Source organism: Ranitomeya imitator, chromosome 2, assembly GCF_032444005.1.
Source record: "Ranitomeya imitator isolate aRanImi1 chromosome 2, aRanImi1.pri, whole genome shotgun sequence".
NCBI lineage: Eukaryota > Metazoa > Chordata > Amphibia > Anura > Dendrobatidae > Ranitomeya > Ranitomeya imitator.
Genome location: NC_091283.1, coordinates 360,415,457 through 360,436,269, shown reverse-complemented (window position 1 = coordinate 360,436,269; position 20,813 = coordinate 360,415,457). Strand labels below are relative to the sequence as shown.

Here is a 20,813-nt window from a genome sequence, read left to right as displayed (position 1 = left end):
CCCAGGGTCTCCAGCATTGCCTCAATGTGTCCAGAAATCTGCCCCGGGGTCTCCAGTATTGCCCCAGTGTGTCCAGCAATCTGCCCCATGGTCTCCTGTATTGCCCCAGTGTGTCCAGCATTCTGCCCCATGGTCTCCAGTATTGCCCCAGTGTGTCCAGCATTCTGCCCCATTGTCTTCAGTATTGCCCCAGTGTGTCCAGCATTCTGCCCCATGGTCTCCAGTATTGCCCCAGTGTGTCCAGCAATCTGCCCCATGGTCTCCAGTATTGCCCCGGTGTGTCCAGCAATCTGCCCCATGGTCTCCAGTATTGCCCCAGTGTCTCCAGCATTGCCCCCAGAGTCAGACATAAAGAAAAAAAAATCCTCACCTCTCCCGTTCCTAGCACAGGTCCGGTGCAGCCAGTCAGCGTCTCTCTGGCTCTGCAACGCTCAGGACAGAGAGGCTGAGCGGCGCGCACAGTGATGACGTCATCGCGTCCTCTGCCCTGAGACGTCGCAGAGTCAGAGGGCGCTGAAGACGCTGCAGCTGCCGCAGGAACCAGGAGAGGTGAGTATTAGAGCGGGGGCCGGGGGTGGGGGGAGCCTGGTCTTGGCGGCGGATGGCGCCGCCCGAAGGTTTAAAGTGCCCGCGTCTTTTTTTTTTCTCTTTCTTTCTCCTCCTGCAGCGCCGGCCGCCCCCCGCATTGTGCCGCCCGGGGCGGCCCGCCCCCCCCCCCGCACCCCCCTTCCTACGCCACTGCTCTGGTGCCTAACCAAAGTCAATTTCTGATTAAAACATTTCCCACATTCTAAACAGGAAAAAGGCTTCTCCTCTGTGTGGGTTCTCTGGTGCGTACCCAAATCTAATTTCTACTTAAAACATTTCCCACATTCTAAACATGAAAATGGCTTCTCCCCTGTGTGGGTTCTTTGGTGTATAACAAGATTACATTTCTGATTAAAACATTTCCCACATTTTGAACATGAAAACGGCTTCTCCCCTGTGTGGGTTCTTTGGTGTCTAACAAGATGCGATTTGTGCTTAAAACATTTAACACACTTGGAAGAAGAAAATCTTTTCTCCGCTGTGTGAATTTTTGGATGTTTAAGAAAAGACTTTTTGATGGGAAAACTGTTTCCATATTCTGAACATGAAAATGGCTTCTTTGATTTAGTAGTATTTCCATGTTCAGTGCTTATTTTGTGACTCTGATTTTCCTTAGTTGTCGCTAATGAATCAGAAGACAGGACTTGTTTCAAAGGATCAGATGAGAGGGATGATGGTATATTTGGAGTAATGGTGTTCAATTCATTTGTATCCAGTGGGATCTGAAACTCATCTGATTTAAAAATTGAAGATGTTAGCTGTTCCTCTGATCTCTTGGTACGGGCATCTGCAAGATATAAACCAATTATTATTTTTGAATAAAATATCTTTGAATGTCATTTCACATTTCTACTTAAACTGTCTGTAAAAATGGCAAGTTAAGTAAAAATATTGAATTCTTCACTACGACAATGACAGTTCACAGTCTAATAGAAAATCTCAAAGCATGAACCAGTAGAGCGTGTTGTTGAACTGTTAGTTCATTCTGCCACCCAAATATGAAATAAAAAGCCTCAAAGAAACGTTATGTTGACGAACATAATACCAATAAAAACTTCTATTCATCTCACAAAAAAAAACACAAAGTCCCCACTCAGGTCAAACATCTGTTACTAGAAAAACAAAGGTTTCCACATTATTAGTTGCCTAAAGGCTCTTGAAAAGAAACATAATAAAAATTATAATTTGATTTCTATAGCGTCAACATATTCCGCAGCACCTTACATTTTAGAAGGGACATGTACAGAAAATTTACATTAAGCATAACAAACACATAGATCAAAACAGATACCTAGAGAAATGACGTCCCTGATCGCAAGCTTATAATCTATGAGGAAAAAAGGAGAAACAAAAGGTGGATGGTAACGATTGCTTTCGTTGTTCGGACCAGCCAAAGTGTAAGAATCGGATATTCATGTAATGCTGTATGAATGGATTATCAGCCTAAGTATGTAACAGTACAGACACAGAGGGCTATTAAATGCATAAAGCATGTGAGAACATAATGCGAGGAACCTGGTTATGGTAAAAAATTTTCAATGGGCAACACAGGGACAGTTAAGGTACCATCACAATCAGCGACGCTGCAGCGATATAGACAATGAGCCGACCTAAATTAGATCGCTGGAGCGTCGCTGTTTAGGTCGCTGTAGAGACGTCAAACACAGCAGCTTCAGAACGATGCAGGAGCGATCCAGTGACGTAACGGCGACTCACTTATCGTTGTAGCTGGTTGTTAGCTCCATGTAAAACATTGCTGGCATCGTTGCTTTTGATGTCAAACACGACGATACATGCTGAACTGACGACCAAATAAAGTTCTGGACTTCTAGCTCCGACCAGCGATATCACAGCGGGATCCAGATCGCTGCTGCGTGTCACACACAACGAGATCGCTATCCAGGATGCTGCAACGTCACGGATCGTTGTCGTTCTCGTTGTAAAGTTGCTGAGTGTGAAGGTACCTTTAGGTTAATGCGTTGAGACGGTAAGCCAGTCTGAACAAATGCATTTTTAGGGCCAACTGTGGGGATTAATCGTATGAACATGGATAGTGCATTCCAAAGAATTGGCGCAGCCCGTGAAAAGTCTTGGAGATGGGAGTGGGAGGTTCTGATTATTGAGGATGCTAAGCTTAGGTCATAAGCAGAACGGAGGGCACGGGTAGGGTGGTAGACTGAGAGGAGGGAGGAAATACATAGTAACATAGTAACATAGTTAGTAAGGCCGAAAAAAGACATTTGTCCATCCAGTTCAGCCTATATTCCATCATAATAAATCCCCAGATCTACGTCCTTCTACAGAACCTATGTAGGGTGGTGGTGAGCTATGGAGTGCTTTGTGGATGAGGGTAATAAGTTTGTACTGGATTCTGGAGTGGACGGGTAACCAGTGTAATGACTGGCACAAGGTAGAGGCATCGGTGTAATGATTGGTGAAGAATATGATCCTGGCTTCAGCATTCAAGACAGATTGGAGAGGGGAGAATTTGGTAAGAGGGAGACCGATTAATAGAGAGTTACAATAGTCCAGACGAGAATGAATAAGAGAAACAGTGAGAGTTTTTGCAGTCGAAAGGAAAAAAGGGTTGAATTCTAGAAATGTTTTTTAGGTGCAGATACATGGCTTCCAATAACCAATCCATCAATAACCACTATTCCAAAGTCAAATATCCTTCTCGCTTCTGAGTCTTTTGGTGTGCCCAAGCCACATTTATCATCCATGTATTTGGCATTACTATAGTGAAAAGAACGCACTTAATTTACGGTGGGTGTGTTTCCTGGAGCACAATCTGGGCACTACTGTATATGTTGGGTAATTAAATGGCATATTGTCAATTTTTTTTCTCCCACATCCAATGTGTGCTAAATTCCGGAAACTGCCTGTGGAATAAAAAAATACTTACTACTCCAATAGATTAATTATCTGAGGGTTAACATTTCTAAAATGTAGTCACTTTATGGGGATTTCTGCTACTATGGTTTTCTGAATTTTTTTCATATTAGGGCTTCTGCAGATGCTGTCACATCTCTTCTGAGATCTGCTCCTAGGATGTCTGCTTTTGTCACCAGGTGTGTCCTTATTCACATGGCAGGCGGGGCTGATAATGGGGTAAACCTTGGAACCTGCAGCTCTGGATGATGAAGGCTCAGTTCAACCACTAACATTAGGGTGCCTGGGGCAAGTAGTGCAATCCAGTCTGGCAGTATGAGTGTATGTGCTGTCCAGCTGAAGTAATCTGCTACCTGATTCGGCCAATTGCATAGCACCATATTGTACGAAAGGTCGAAGCATATTGAAAGAAGCTGCCAGATACAGCCTTGTTCTCCTATGGTTCAGTTCTCTATTCCTAGCTCCTGGATTGTGTATTTGTTTGTATCCTGTTGGGATGACGGCCTGTTCACTGACTACTATTGTGTCTTCTGATCTTGTAATTTCTCTGCCTTACTGGTTCTGACCCAGCTACCTATTGTTCTTTCTATTTTGCACCTCCAAACAGCAGGCAACACTATTGCCCAAGCCTGGATGGTCTCTATATTAGTTCAGATCCATGTAGAGGTGTTAATTCGGTCATGAGCTAAGACAATCTTGGGATCAGGAAAATGGAGTAGATAGCGCCAAGCCTGTTTGTAGTGGCCAACTTTTGAGCTGCCAAGTAGTCACAAACACTGCTCCCGATACATTGTGTCTGCAAACTATTCCAGTAAGATCTGGATTCAAATAGCTAAATGGTGCTCCTTTCCTTCTCAACCCTGAATTGTGCCCAGACAGTAGTGCACAAGTGTATATATAGGGTATTGTCGGATTCAAGAGAAGTTTTAAAATAATTTGTTAGGGCCATCTGTATGCTATTCCACTTTGTGAAAGTGAAAAAAAATAGGGCTTATATTTTGCGAAGAATTCTAAAATTATCACCAAATAAAGTGACACACGTCAGATTTGAAAAATGGGCCTGATTAGGAAAGCAATACTGGCTGCAGAAAATGGTTATCAGAGTATTTTGGACACTAACTATTGTAGTCAAAAACTGTGACTATAGACAATAACACAACGACTCAAACTCAACAGTCTTCTTCAGTAAAATAAGAGTATCTAGTGGTGAAACCTCTCTGGAGTAATCACAGAATGGGCTTGGTGTATCAGGAACACCAGGACTGATGCACAGATCGGATCAGTACACGTGTCCAACCTGGGTAGTGGGTTACCTGGTTCTTAGTGCATGGAGGGTTTGCTGGGACAGGCGTGACCGCCGGTGTGCAGGACATGCAACACATGACAGTAGAGGGAGGGTCAGGGGCAGAGCCAACCAGCAAGCTCCCGAAGGAGATATCCGAGAGTGGCGGGGACCATCAGGGCCGTGGGGAGGACAGGTGAACTGAGGTCAGTGCCGGGAGATCAGCGGGGAATCGGAACGAAAGACAAGAGAATGGTCAGGTCAAAGCCGAGAGTCAGATACCGGGAGAGCGACGGAGGTACCAGGGGAACAGGCAAAATGGGCAGTCACAAGGCGAAGCAGGAGTAGCAGAGAAGCACATTGCTAAGGAGAGTAAAACTAATCCCAAACTGTTCTTCAACTATATCAATAGTAAAAGAATAAAAACTGAAAATGTAGGCCCCTTAAAAAATAGTGAGGAAAGAATGGTTGTAGATGACGAGGAAAAAGCTAACATATTAAACACCTTCTTCTCCACGGTATTCACGGTGGAAAATGAAATGCTAGGTGAAATCCCAAGAAACAATGAAAACCCTATATTAAGGGTCACCAATCTAACCCAAGAAGAGGTGCGAAACCGGCTAAATAAGATTAAAATAGATAAATCTCCGGGTCCGGATGGCATACACCCACGAGTACTAAGAGAACTAAGTAATGTAATAGATAAACCATTATTTCTTATTTTTAGTGACTCTATAGCGACAGGGTCTGTTCCGCAGGACTGGCGCATAGCAAATGTGGTGCCAATATTCAAAAAGGGCTCTAAAAGTGAACCTGGAAATTATAGGCCAGTAAGTCTAACCTCTATTGTTGGTAAAATATTTGAAGGGTTTCTGAGGGATGTTATTCTGGATTATCTCAAGGAGAATAACTGTTTAACTCCATATCAGCATGGATTTATGAGAAATCGCTCCTGTCAAACCAATCTAATCAGTTTTTATGAAGAGGTAAGCTATAGGCTGGACCACGGTGAGTCATTGGACGTGGTATATCTCGATTTTTCCAAAGCGTTTGATACCGTGCCGCACAAGAGGTTGGTACACAAAATGAGAATGCTTGGTCTGGGGGAAAATGTGTGTAAATGGGTTAGTAACTGGCTTAGTGATAGAAAGCAGAGGGTGGTTATAAATGGTATAGTCTCTAACTGGGTCGCTGTGACCAGTGGGGTACCGCAGGGGTCAGTATTGGGACCTGTTCTCTTCAACATATTCATTAATGATCTGGTAGAAGGTTTACACAGTAAAATATCGATATTTGCAGATGATACAAAACTATGTAAAGCAGTTAATACAAGAGAAGATAGTATTCTGCTACAGATGGATCTGGATAAGTTGGAAACTTGGGCTGAAAGGTGGCAGATGAGGTTTAACAATGATAAATGTAAGGTTATACACATGGGAAGAGGGAATTAATATCACCATTACACACTGAACGGGAAACCACTGGGTAAATCTGACAGGGAGAAGGACTTGGGGATCCTAGTTAATGATAAACTTACCTGGAGCAGCCAGTGCCAGGCAGCAGCTGCCAAGGCAAACAGGATCATGGGGTGCATTAAAAGAGGTCTGGATACACATGATGAGAGCATTATACTGCCTCTGTACAAATCCCTAGTTAGACCGCACATGGAGTACTGTGTCCAGTTTTGGGCACCGGTGCTCAGGAAGGATATAATGGAACTAGAGAGAGTACAAAGGAGGGCAACAAAATTAATAAAGGGGATGGGAGAACTACAATACCCAGATAGATTAGCGAAATTAGGATTATTTAGTCTAGAAAAAAGACGACTGAGGGGCGATCTAATAACCATGTATAAGTATATAAGGGGACAATACAAATATCTCGCTGAGGATCTGTTTATACCAAGGAAGGTGACGGGCACAAGGGGGCATTCTTTGCGTCTGGAGGAGAGAAGGTTTTTCCACCAACATAGAAGAGGATTCTTTACTGTTAGGGCAGTGAGAATCTGGAATTGCTTGCCTGAGGAGGTGGTGATGGCGAACTCAGTCGAGGGGTTCAAGAGAGGCCTGGATGTCTTCCTGGAGCAGAACAATATTGTATCATACAATTATTAGGTTCTGTAGAAGGACGTAGATCTGGGTATTTATTATGATGGAATATAGGCTGAACTGGATGGACAAATGTCTTTTTTCGGCCTTACTAACTATGTTACTATGTTACTATGTTAGGAGTCAATAACAAGCGAACAACAAACGGTACAGAATCAGCAGGCAAAACGGGAAAAGACCAGGTCAGAAACAGGGGAATCACATAAAAGCATGCACAAGGCACAAGCTTTCAAGGGTCAGCAAACTCAGCCGAGGGAAGGAGTATCACTGACAAACGGACAGCCCAAAGAGAGGCTATTTTAAAGCCCTCCCAAAGGAAGGCCACCAAAATTAACCCCAGAAGCACTAGACAAAACTTCATAAAGACCATGACAGTACCCCCTCTCATGCCTGGCAGGAAATGCCCGAACTAGACGATCGGCGTGTACAGACAGGGCAGGGACCCAAGATCGACCCTATGGACCATTCCCCTTCCAGTGTACCAGATACTACACGGAGTGACATACAGTTAGGGCCAGAAATATTTGGACAGTGACACAATTTTCGCGAGTTGGGCTCTGCATGCCACCACATTGGATTTGAAATGAAACCTCTACAACAGAATTCAAGTGCAGATTGTAACGTTTAATTTGAAGGGTTGAACAAAAATATCTGATAGAAAATGTAGGAATTGTACACATTTCTTTACAAACACCCCACATTTTAGGAGGTCAAAAGTAATTGGACAAATAAACATAACCCAAACAAAATATTTTTATTTTCAATATTTTGTTGCAAATCCTTTGGAGGCAATCACTGCCTTAAGTCTGGAACCCATGGACATCACCAAACGCTGGGTTTCCTCCTTCTTAATGCTTTGCCAGGCCTTTACAGCCGCAGCCTTCAGGTCTTGCTTGTTTGTGGGTCTTTCCGTCTTAAGTCTGGATTTGAGCAAGTGAAATGCATGCTCAATTGGGTTTAGATCTGGAGATTGACTTGGCCATTGCAGAATGTTCCACTTTTTGGCACTCATGAACTCCTGGGTAGCTTTGGCTGTATGCTTGGGGTCATTGTCCATCTGTACTATGAAGCGCCGTCCAATCAACTTTGCAGCATTTGGCTGAATCTGGGCTGAAAGTATATCCCGGTACACTTCAGAATTCATCCGGCTACTCTTGTCTGCTCTTATGTCATCAATAAACACAAGTGACCCAGTGCCATTGAAAGACATGCATGCCCATGCCATCACGTTGCCTCCACCATGTTTTACAGAGGATGTGGTGTGCCTTGGATCATGTGCCGTTCCCTTTCTTCTCCAAACTTTTTTCTTCCCATCATTCTGGTACAGGTTGATCTTTGTCCCATCTGTCCATAGAATACTTTTCCAGAACTGAGCTGGCTTCTTGAGGTGTTTTTCTGCAAATTTAACTCTGGCCTGTCTATTTTTGGTATTGATGAATGGTTTGCATCTAGATGTGAACCCTTTGTATTTACTGTCATGGAGTCTTCTCTTTACTGTTGACTTAGAGACAGATACACCTACTTCACTGAGAGTGTTCTGGACTTCAGTTGATGTTGTGAACGGGTTCTTCACCAAATTAAGTGTGCGGCGATCATCCACCACTGTTGTCATCCGTGGACGCCCAGGCCTTTTTGAGTTCCCAAGCTCACCAGTCAATTCCTTTTTTCTCAGAATGTACCCAACTGTTGATTTTGCTACTCCAAGCATGTCTTCTATCTCTCTGATGGATTTTTTCTTTTTTTTTCAGCCTCAGGATGTTCTGCTTCACCTCAATTGAGAGTTCCTTTGACCGCATGTTGTCTGCTCACAGCAACAGCTTCCAAATGCAAAACCACACACCTGGAATCCACCCCTGACCTTTTAACTACTTCATTGATTACAGGTTAACGAGGGAGACGCCTTCAGAGTTAATTGCAGCCCTTAGAGTCCATTGTCCAATTACTTTTGGTCCCTTGAAAAAGAGGACGCTATGCATTACAGAGCTATGATTCCTAAACCCTTTCTCCGATTTGGATGTGGAAACTATCATATTGCAGCTGGGAGTGTGCACTTTCAGCCCATATTATATATATAATTGTAGTTCTGAACATGTTTTTGTAAACAGCTAAAATAACAAAACTTGTGTCACTGTCCAAATATTTCTGGCCCTAACTGTACAAGACGAGAATCTACAATGTGTCCAACCTTCTATTCTATGCAAACAAGAAGGAAAGAAAAGAAACGCAGTAAAGGTGCACACATAGCCATAATACCAATATAACAAAGCTTTATTGAGACCAAGTAAAAGTGCTGGTGAACATAAAAACATTTAAAAAGCATAAAATGCATACAGACATACACCTATTCAATATCCATAAAATATTCGGATATGAATGAAAACTCGGGCTACTCAAGGTACAATCACCCTTAAACGGTCATCCAGTGAGTTGTATATAATATATAATTTAGGCTAAATGAGACCCACAACATGAAATGCTTATATATCATGAGTCACTATTGAAGCTACTAAAGCTACTCAGCCCACTGTGCGGTATATATTGTGTATGATAACACTAGTGAGCAAGAATGGAATGGAAATAGTGTCATAGAGCACAATGAGTGAGTTAAAGTATAACCACAAAGTGTCATCACCTGTGCTGCATTGCCCAAAAGTCTAATGCCATAATCTTGTCATACTCACTGGAGAGGATGTAGCCCGCTGTCTCCCTACGCGTATCGCTACTCCTGTAGCTTCATCAGGGGAAGTGTAAACTGATGGTCACGTCTGCTATAAATAGTATACAAGTGCACTTGTATCACCAACCAGTGATAACCGACACCTGTGTCCGGCTACCATTGGCCTGTGGCACTGTCAGTCAGGGTCAGGTATGTTCAGTTAATTACAGTCACGGTCCTGTCACTGCTGGGCTCAGGTGGTTCCCTACCTATTGCAGGCATCTTCCGGTCTTGTGCTTTTCCACCATAAGTTATGGTGCCCGCCCTTCAGCCTGGAACCTCGCTACCGGATGTAAATGATCGGGTGCGCCTGCGCAGTAGATTTGTCTCTGCTTCTGTGAGAGAGGCGCCCACCCCTTAGCAACTGCGCATGCTCTATTCTACATAAGATAGCGTCCTAGATACCTAGCCTTTCCTGCACACATAGACGCTCCACGCCTGCGTTGTTAGATCGCGCTGCTAGGTTACCGCGCTTGCGCTGTACTACACTGGCCCAGCGTCATAGATACCAATCGAATGCTGCCAGTTACATAAGGAGACACCTACTTCCGCAAAAACACCACCAATATATGCGCCATACCGATCCGTCCACTCCCACTATACAAGAGAGGTTACCACTAAATCCACACTGTGATTTTGCAACCTAAACAGATCTACAGTTAGGTCCATATGTATTTGGACAGAGACAACATTTTTCTAATTTTGGTTATAGACATTACCACAATGAATTTTAAACAAAACAATTCAGATGCAGTTGAAGTTCAGACTTTCAGCTTTCATTTGAAGGTATCCACATTAAAATTGGAAGAAGGGTTAAGGAGTTTCAGCTCCCTAACTTGTGCCACCCTGTTTTTGAAGGGACCAAAAGTAATTGGACAGATTCAATAATTTTAAATAAAATGTTCATTTTTAGTACTTGGTTGAAAACCCTTTGTTGGCAATGACTGCCTGAAGTCTTGAACTCATGGATATCACCAGACGCTGTGTTTCCTCCTTTTTGATGCTGTGCCAGGCCTTCACTGCAGTGGTTTTCAGTTGGTTTGTTTGTGGGCCTTTCTGTCTGAAGTTTAGTCTTTAACAAGTGAAATGCACGCTCAATTGGGTTGAGATCAGGTGACTGACTTGGCCATTCAAGAATATTCCACTTCTTTGCTTTAATAAACTCCTGGGTTGCTTTGGCTTTATGTTTTGGGTCATTGTCCATCTGTAGTATGAAACGACGACCAATCAGTTTGGCTGCATTTGGCTGGATCTGAGCACACAGTATGGCTCTGAATACCTCAGAATTCATTCGGCTGCTTCTGTCCTGTGTCACATCATCAATAAACACTAGTGACCCAGTGCCACTGGCAGCCATGCATGCCCAAGCCATCACACTGCCTCTGTCGTGTTTTACAGATGATGTGGTATGCTTTGGATCTTGAGCTGTACCACGCCATCACCATATTTTTCTCTTTCCATCATTCTGGTACAAGTTGATCTTGGTTTCATCTGTCCAAAGAATGTTCTTCCAGAACTGTGCTGGCTTTTTTAGATTTTTTAGCAAAGTCCAGTTTAGCCTTTTTATTCTTGATGCTTATGAGTGGCTTGCACCGTGCAGTGAACCCTCTGTATTTACTGTCATGCAGTCTTCGCTTTATGGCAAATTTGGATATTGATACACCGACCTCCTGCAGAGTGTTGTTCACTTGGTTGGCTGTTGTGAAGGGGTTTCTCTTCACCATGGAGATTATTCTGCGATCATCCACCACTGTTGTCTTCTGTGGGAGCCCAGGTCTTTTGCATTGATGAGTTCACCAGTGCTTTCTTTCTTTCTCAGGATGTACAAACTGTAGATTTTGCCACTCCTAATATTGTAGCAATTTCTCGGATGAGTTTTTTCTGTTTTCGCAGCTTAAGGATGGCTTGTTTCACCTGTATGGAGAGCTCCTTTGACCACATGTTTACTTCACAGCAAAACCTTCCAAATGCAAGCACCACAACTCAAATCAACTCCAGGCCTTTTATCAGCTTAATTGAGAATGACATAACGAAGGGATTGCCCACACCTGTCCATGAAATAGCCTTGGAGTCAATTGTCCAATTACTTTTGGTCCCTTTAAAAACAGGGTGGCACATGTTAAGGAGCTGAAACTCCTAAACCCTTCATCCAATTTAAATGCGGATACCCTCAAATGAAAGCTGAAAGTCTGAACTTCAACTGCATCTGAATTGTTTTATTTAAAATTCATTGTTGTACTGTCTGTAACCAAAATTAGAAAAATGTTGTCTCTGTCCAAATATATATGGACCTAACTGTATGTGAATCTCTATGAAAAACCACACACCTACTGCCCCATGTGGACTAGTGTTCCATTGGTTTGCCCGATATCTCCCAATGGCACATCCTCCATACCAGAACTGTCGGCGCCCCGTAGTTATAAAGTTTGACCGATCCCTGCAGGGACTACTATGGTGCCCCCCAAGCCTGATCTCTCCAGTGTTGGGAAATAGCAACCAATACTGATGTAGTTGTGTAGCCAGGTAAAAATCCCAAACACGGACTACTAAGAAGGGTCAATGCTGCACTCAGTAAAATAAATAAATAATAGCCTCTCCTATCGCCAAGCATAATTTACCGTAATGTGCCGCAATTGATTGTGATGATGGAATAGTCATGAGGTCCTAGATACATATTAAGGCCTCGCAATCTTACATTTCCTGGTCTGTACAATAGACCTAGCAATATTCCACCATACTCTCTCAATTATGTTACAGTTAGCCCCCATAAGTTTGAATACTATTTTTGATCTAATTTTGAATTTTAGGCTCTACGGTAATAGGAAACCTGTATATAGGAGGTCCTCATTGAGGCCTCCTGGTGATACTGACCCCAACTGGTATATCCAGCGTGCCTCTAATCTAAGGAGTTCTCCCTGTCGATCTGATTTGCGAAGGTTATTTGGAATTTTTTTCAGACCCGATACCCGTAAGTCGCGAACATTGCTGGAGTGAACCTGTAAAAAATGCATGGCTGCTGAAGAGATCTGTTTGCCTTTAGACAAGTCCTGCCTGGCACAGTTAATATTAGACATATGTTGTTGGATTCTTTTGCGTAACTCTTGTGAGGTCTGCCCCACATATATTTTGGGACAAAAGCACACAATAACACAAACCAAGTTAATTGACTTGCAGTTCATATAGTCCCTGAGATTGTGCTCTGAGGCATCTCCTGGATTTGTGAAGCAGAAGCCCCTACTTACAAAAGGGCAAACATTACAGTCCCCGCATGGGTGTCCAACCATCTATTCTATATGATCCTCCACCAACACCGGGGGAACAGCTGACACAGAATCCTCCTCAACAGGCCCCAAGGGTTTTAAAAGGGACTTGTGGAACACACTGGAAATCTTGAATGAGGCTGGAAGGCGTACCTTATAGGCTACTGGGTTAATTATTTCCACGTTTTCATATGGACCAATGAACTTTGGACAGAACTTGGCTGACAGAAGCTTGAGTTTGCTATTCCACGTGGAAAGCCAAACCTTTTCTCCAACCTGAAATGTATGACCCGAGACTCTTCTTGTCTGCGAAGAACTTATACCTATCCTGAGCTTTGGAGATATTATGACAGACCTCAGCCCAAAGATTTATTAAACGCTGTATAGACCCCTCTGCCCCAGGACAACCCAAATCCAAGCAGGAAAATTCCCCAAAATGTGGACTGAACCCATAGTTAACCAGGAATAAGACATACTGGTGTACTGACTCACGCGGCTGTTGAAGGCGAACTCAATAAGGCAATGCATCACAACAATCATCCTGGTCAACAGAGGCCAAACATTTAAGAATTTGTTCAAGGTACTGATTGGTGCATTCAGTCTGACCATTACTTTCAGGGTGGTACGCAGAAGAAAAAAACAATGTAATTCCCAATTTTTTACAGAATGCCCTCCAGAACCTAGCCACAAATTGCACACCTCTGTCAGACACCACATTCATGGGTACCCCATGCAGATGGACCACGTGTTGCACAAACAGCTTGAACAAGGTTTCAGCAGAGGGTAATGCGGATAAGGGTACAAAGTGGGCCTGCTTGGAAAACCTGTCCACCACAAAACACACAATGGTATTACCCCTGGAAGGAGGGAGATTGGTGATAAAGTCCATGGACAGATGAGCCCATGGTCTATGAGGAACTGACAAAGGCATTAGTTCCCCGGCCGGCTATGAGAGCTCTTAGAACGGGCAGAAACCCCACATGCAGATACAAATTTTTTGACATCCATACCCAATGAGAGCCACCAAAAAGCCCTAGCCATGGCCTCTCATGTGGCCGAAATTCCAGGATGAGCACTCAGCCTAGACTAATGAAACTCTTGAAGGAGTCTACACCGAAATTGTTTCGGGACAAAATTTACCACCCCGGCATAGAGACAGGAGCAAAAGACTGAGCTTCAACAATCTCTCTCCCCAGCTCTGACGAGACCTCAGCCACCACCACCACCCCGAGACTTATAATGGGGGACGGTAGTTCGGAGGGATACACAGAATCAAAACTTCGAGATAAAGCATTAGCTTTGACATTTTTTGACCCAGGACAAAAAGTAATGGAAAACTGAAACCGAGAAAAAAAAAAAGCGACCAGCGGGCCTGTCTGGGGATCAATCTTTTAGCAGACTCAATATACGCCAAATTTTAATGATCAGTAATCACAGTGATCGAATGAATCGCCCCCTCCAAAAAGTGCCTCCATTCTTTAAATGCTAATTTGACCACAAGAAGTTCTCTATTTCCCACATCATAATTTCTTTAGGCTGAAGAGAACTTCCTGGAAAAGTAGGCACATGGCTTGAGATTGTTCAAAGTGGCAGGTCCCTGGGACAACACTGCTCCCACCCCCACCTCAGAAGCATCCACCTCCACAATTAAAGGTTTGGATAGGTCTGGCTAGACCAAAATCGGAGCAGACATAAAATAAAATTTCAGCGTCAAAAAGGAGTACTTGACAGATACAGACCAATATTTTACATACATCCACACCATTGTGTCTGAGATCAGTAAGCGGCTTGACCACATGTGAAAACCCCTTAATAAATTTTTGGTAATAATTGGCGAATCCCAAGAAGCGCTGAAGACCCTTAAGATCCAAGGGTTGGACTCAGTCAACAATAGCCTGCACCTTCTTCGGATCCATGCAAAACCTCTCACACAATCAGTCCAAGAAAAGACAGCTCTTGTACAAAAAAATGAACATTTCTCCATTTTGGCGAGCAATTGATTTTCCCTGAGTCTTAGGAGAACAGTTTGTACATGTAACAGATGGGTATGACTATCAGGGGAGTACACCAAAATGTCATCAAGGTAGATAACTACAAAACGGCCTCTAAGGTCAGCAAACACCACATTAATGACATTTAAATATAGTGGGAGCATTTGTAAGACCAAATGGCATAACCAGATATTGAAAGAGGCCCTCAGATGTGACAAACGCAGTTTTCCACTCATCCCCCTCCTGAATCCTTAGCAGATTATAGGCTCCCCAAAGGTCTAGTTTGGGGAACCAACTCAATGACACAATCAAAAGGTCTTTGTGGTGGTAAGACCTTTGCCTCGCTTTCAGAAAATACGTCTTCAAAGTGTTTTAGGTACTCCGGAATACCCTCCAGACCAACAGACGACACAGACAGATTTTACAGATTTAGACAACAATGCAGATTTATAACATTGACCGACACGGTTAGGACCCCATTGAATAATTTCCCCAGTCTCCCAATTGATGACTGGGTTGTGGCGTTACAACCAGGGCATCCCCAATACCAACCCAGCAGGCAGATTTTCCAAAACAAACAACTTATTTTTTCAACATGGACTGAGCCCACCTTGAGTGAAAAGACCTCCAAAACATAGAGAATCCCTTCTTTGGTGAGAGGAGAGGAGTCAATGGCCACCACTTTAACCAGAGTCTCCAGCCTAACAGTCCCTATCTTATATTGAGATATCAAACGGAAGTCAATCAAGTTGATGGACAAACCGCAATCAACAAAAGCTGAAGAAAAATTAGGACAACTGTCTACCAGCAGTACCACTTGCAACAAAACCTTTGAAAATGAGGAAGAATGTACCTCAGGTTCTGGGTCGTCTCCTTGATCACCACCCAGACCTAGTCGTTTCCCGACACCTTAGCTGACCAGGGACGGGAGGGACAGTCCTTCCTCCAATGTCCAGATTCCACACAATAGAAGCACAGCTGCTTCTCGCAACGGCATCTCCTTTCTTTCTCCTTAAAGGTGACGGCGCCCACCTCTATAGCCTCAGATATGGGAAAGGCTTAACTCCCACTGGAGAACAATAGGGATTCCAATTGCATCACACCCCTCGCCCACAGCCTACGGTCAGCCTGGGTCATGGCATCCTCCAGAGAATCAGGTGGGGGATATAAGGCAAAGGCATCCTTTAAACGCTCTGACAGACCTCTGCGGAATAAGCCCCTGAGGGCGGCGTCACCCCAGGAAACTTCAACAGCCCAGCGTCTTTACTCTGAGCAAAACCACTCGACTGAATGCCTCCCTTGACACATACTCATGACCATATCCTCAGCCAGACGCACATGATCCGGTTCATCATAGATATGCCCAAGGGCCTAAAAAAATGCATCCAACGATATTCTCTCAGGGGCCGTAGAAGTGAGAGAAAAAGCCCAAGCCGGAGGGGATCTTCTTAGCAGAGATATAATAACCCCCATCCTCTGACTTTCATCCCCTGAAGAGCGGGTTTTTAACGAGAAAAATGTTCACATCACTCCTTGAAGACTCTAAATTTCTCTTTGTCTCCAAAGAAGGTATCTGGCAACTGCAACGGAGGTTCAGGAGGATTCTAGGTAACTTCTCTGGCACCCACCCCCTGAACTCCTGATGACAAAGCCCCTTTCACTGTATCAGTCACCTGCTGCTAAGACTTAACAAGAGCTTGCTGCTCAAAATTCACTTTATGTATCATCTGAGTCAGATGTTTCACCTGCTCATAAAGAGTGAGCACAGGATCCATAATATCCCGGAAAATGTTTTTGGGTCAGTGATATCAAAAACACTATGACTGATGCACAGATCGGATCAGTACACGTGTCCAACCTGGGTACTGGGTTACCTGGTTCTTAGTGCATGGAGGGATTGCCGGGATAGACGTGACTGCCGGCGTGCAGGACCTATGACACATGACCGTAGACGGAAGGTCAGGGGCGGAGCCAACCAGCAAGCTCCCGGAGGAGATATCAGAGAGCGGCGGCGACCGGCAGGGCTGAGGGGAGGTCAGGCGAACCAAGGTCAGATACTGGGAGAGCGACGGAGGTACCAGGGGGAACAGGCAAAACGGGCAGTCACAAGATGAAGGGTCAGCTAACTCAGCTGAGGGCAGGAGTATCACTGACTAACGGACAGCCCAAGAGGGGCTATTCAAAGCCCTCCTAAAGCCAGAGGGTGGCCACCAAGATTAACCCCAGAAGCACTAGACAAAATTTCATACAGACCATGACATGGTGGTTCTTGGCTATCTAAACTATCAAAAGGGCCAATATTTTCTGTCAGATGGGTTTCAGGAAGGAATATCAGATAGTCAAAGATAAGCGCAGAGAAAGTATTATCACCCCCATTTCAGGAGAGATTGTGCAGTAATCTGAATTCCTTGGATTCAAAATATAATGGAATTTATGACGTGGAGTGAATCCATGAAACCATATAGTTGGTTTTAAAAGAAAAAGAAAAGTCAGGATAAAGGGAAACTCTACTGTTATTGTACAGAAATTCACACTTGGTCTCACTGCACATTTAGTGTTGTCGATTTTAGAAAGTGAAGTTCAGCCAGAAAGACTGGACTTTGTCATGTAGGGACTATATGAGCACATTCAGTAGCACAGAAATAAGAGAAGGTAGATTCATCCAATAAGATATCAGGGTTCTAGGAAGTCAACAGCATCATTACCCTCAGCTTTCTCTTTCAGGCCCATCATAATATTTTTCTTCAAATGATTTTTTTAACTGGTCATTAAATTTTACGTTTGAGGTTATTTGTCTTTCTAGTTTACAGATATGGGCAGGTTACGGTCAGCATCTCCTAATTTCAGGGGGGAGGTGGATCTTCCAGGCTACACGTTCTACAGAAAAGGGCTTTTAATGCCCAAAGTCATTTGAACAGTTTTGTATTGAGGAGAATGTTGTGGTCTAGAGACAAAATGGTTATGACATGATTGTGACACGGCTGGACTACACCACCGATAAAGCAGCCACGGCCGATGACTGGTAAGAATCTGTGACTTCTCTGCATTTAGTAATTACTACTCAGCAGCACGGTAGCTAGCTGGATAGCACTGCAGCCTTGCAGCACTGGAGTCCTGGGTTCTTATCCCACGAAGGACAACATCTGCAAGGAGTTTGTATGTTGTCCCCGTGTTTGCATGGGTTTCCTCCAGGTACTCTGGTTTCCTCCCACATTCCAAAGACATAGGGAATTTAGATTGTGAGCCCATTGGGGACAGTGATAATATTGTGTCCAAGCTGGAAAGCGCTGCGGAATATGTTAGCGTATATAAAGATTATTATTATTACTACTTACCTGGGTAGTCATAGGTAGGAATCTCCTCTTTACACTGCTCATCGACCTTCACATATGTCTCTATAGTATTAATATGGGTCAGATGGAGAAGTCACATCTATGATCAGCTCTAATCCTGCCATCTCCACTGTTCTCATTATACAAGTATAACACATATAATAGGCAGGGAGGATGGACAGGGAGTCTCCACGTGGGTAGCATCCAGCTGCAATCCAAGCGAGTTTGCTAAAATGTGTCTGGTGGGTGCCAAACCTGCTGGTGCATTCAGCAAACGTTTCCGGCACACCGACCAGTTAAAATTAAAAAAATGTATTTGGACACGATTAAAAATAAAAATATAAAAACAACATGACGCGTTTCTGGCACAAAGATGCGCCCTTAGTCAGGTTGTGTTTATGGTTTATTAAATCGTTTATATTGAATTTTCTTATATAACAAACAAACATTTTACAAGAAACATAAGAATCCCGGCCACGCAGGGCGGTATGCTGGTTTCCATTTGCAAAACATATAATACTGGTGGATAAAACCAGACTGAAAACAAGACCTTTACAGACATCTACACATCATAGGGGAGATCTCATGACACCTTCTCTTCATCTACCTGATGATCCTGAGGAATATTGGGATCTTCTTGTTTACAGCCCTGTGGAAGAAGAGGATGGTGACATCTTTCTGGTGTCCTCTTTCTGGATAGATCTGGAGGAAACCCATACAGAGACTGAATTCATTCTTTACATACAGATAATTATAGACGGTTTGTATTTAGCCCGTCTATTACCTGGCGATGTGAGTGGCTGGGGAACCTCCATCATGATGTCCTTGTACAGATCTTTGTGTCCTTCTAAATACTCCCACTCCTCTATGGAGAAATATATGGAGACATCCTGACACCTTATAGGAACCTGACACATACAATGATACCGTCATCACCTTGATCCCTTCATAGCGTTATTGTATAATGTCCCAGCAGTGTCACCTCTCCAGTCAGCAGCTCAATTATCTTGTAGGTGATTTCTATGATCCTCTGGTCATTGATGGCCTCAGGTATCAGGGGGTGAGATGGAGGCCCTGTGATTGGAATAAGGGGTCTTCCCCATCCCTCAGACACAGGGACCTGACAGTGCTCACTAGAGGTCTTCTTCACTACTGTATAATCCTGGTTATGGAGAGACACATTGATAAATCTCACTGCAGACATTTCCAGAGTCCTCACCTCTCCAGTTCTGTCCATCTGTTATTTCTATAGATAAGGATGTAATGTGTCATCAGAATCTCTCACCTCTCCAGTAAAGGTACCTTCACACATAACGATTTCGTTAACGATATCGTTGCAACGTCACGCTTTTTGTGACGTATCAACGATCCCGCTAACGATCTCGTTATGTGTGACAACGACCAACGATCAGGCCCCTGCTGGGAGGTCGTTGGGGAATGATCAGGACCTTTCTTTGGTCGCTGATCACCAGCTGTCATCGTTGGATCGGCGTGTGTGACACCGATCCAACGATGTGTTCACTTCTAACCAGGCTAAATATCGGGTTACTGAGCGCAGGGCCGCGCTTAGTAACCTGATATTTACCCTGGTTACCATTGTAAAAGTAAAAAAAAAAAACACACTACGTACTCACATTCCGATGTCAGTCAGTGCAGGGAAGCTGACGGCGGGGGACGTGACAGACATCGGAATGTGAGTATGTAGTGTTTTTTTTTTTTACTTTTACAATGGTAACCAGGGTAAATATCGGGTTACTAAGCGCAGCCCTGCACTTAGTAACCCGATGTTTACCCTGGTTACCTGGGGACTTCGGCATCGTTGAAGACATTTTCAACGATGCCGAAGTCTTTCCCCTGATCGTTGGTCGCTGGAGAGAGCTGTCTGTGTGACAGCTCCCCAGCGACCACATAACGACTTACCAACGATCACGGCCAGGTTGTATCGCTGGTCATGATCGTTGGTAAGTCGTTTAGTCTAACGGTACCTTAAGACTGAAGAGGATCTCTAAGGTGAGGTGTAATATCCTATCCACCATCTTATCTCTGTCCACAACCATCCCTGATGGGTAAATCAGGAAAATTTTCTTATACAGAAGATCTTCACTGACAGGATAATAATAATAATAATAATAATTTTATTTATATAGCGCCAACATATTCCGCAGCGCTTTACAAATCTGATATTGTAGAGTCCTGAATGAGAAGAAGATGTAACATCATAAAAATCCTATGTAATAATACAATTACTGGAGATAATAAGGGGAAACATCTCATAAGATAGAACATGTAGGTGTTGTATTCTGTGATCTTGTGTGGACTGGAACATAAGTTAAATTTCTGACTAAGACATTTCCCTATAAATAATATGCATAATCAGTGATAAACACTATCAAATAAGAGTGACAAATAAATGATCTAAGAAAGAGAAATGTATCTGCTATACTATACAACCGACCACCAGTTCGCATTGCTCTGTCTTCAGAAGTGGTGTACCTTACCTTCCTGCAAAGTGGGACAGGAACCTATGTGATGTGGAAGGGAACGGTTCTTGCAATTCAGCAATAGGCGTAGTCACATCTGTCCCACGTCCTCAGCATCTACGTGCACATCATTAGCTGCTCCACTTCCCTGTTCCTTACATCAA

At 43.7% G+C, this 20,813-nt stretch overlaps 1 pseudogene; it reads right to left on the bottom strand.

The window, feature by feature from the left end:
• Positions 1 to 764: 764 nt before the first annotated feature.
• On the bottom strand, positions 765 to 20,226 carry LOC138666573 (oocyte zinc finger protein XlCOF8.4-like; annotated as a pseudogene).
• Positions 20,227 to 20,813: the final 587 nt, after the last annotated feature.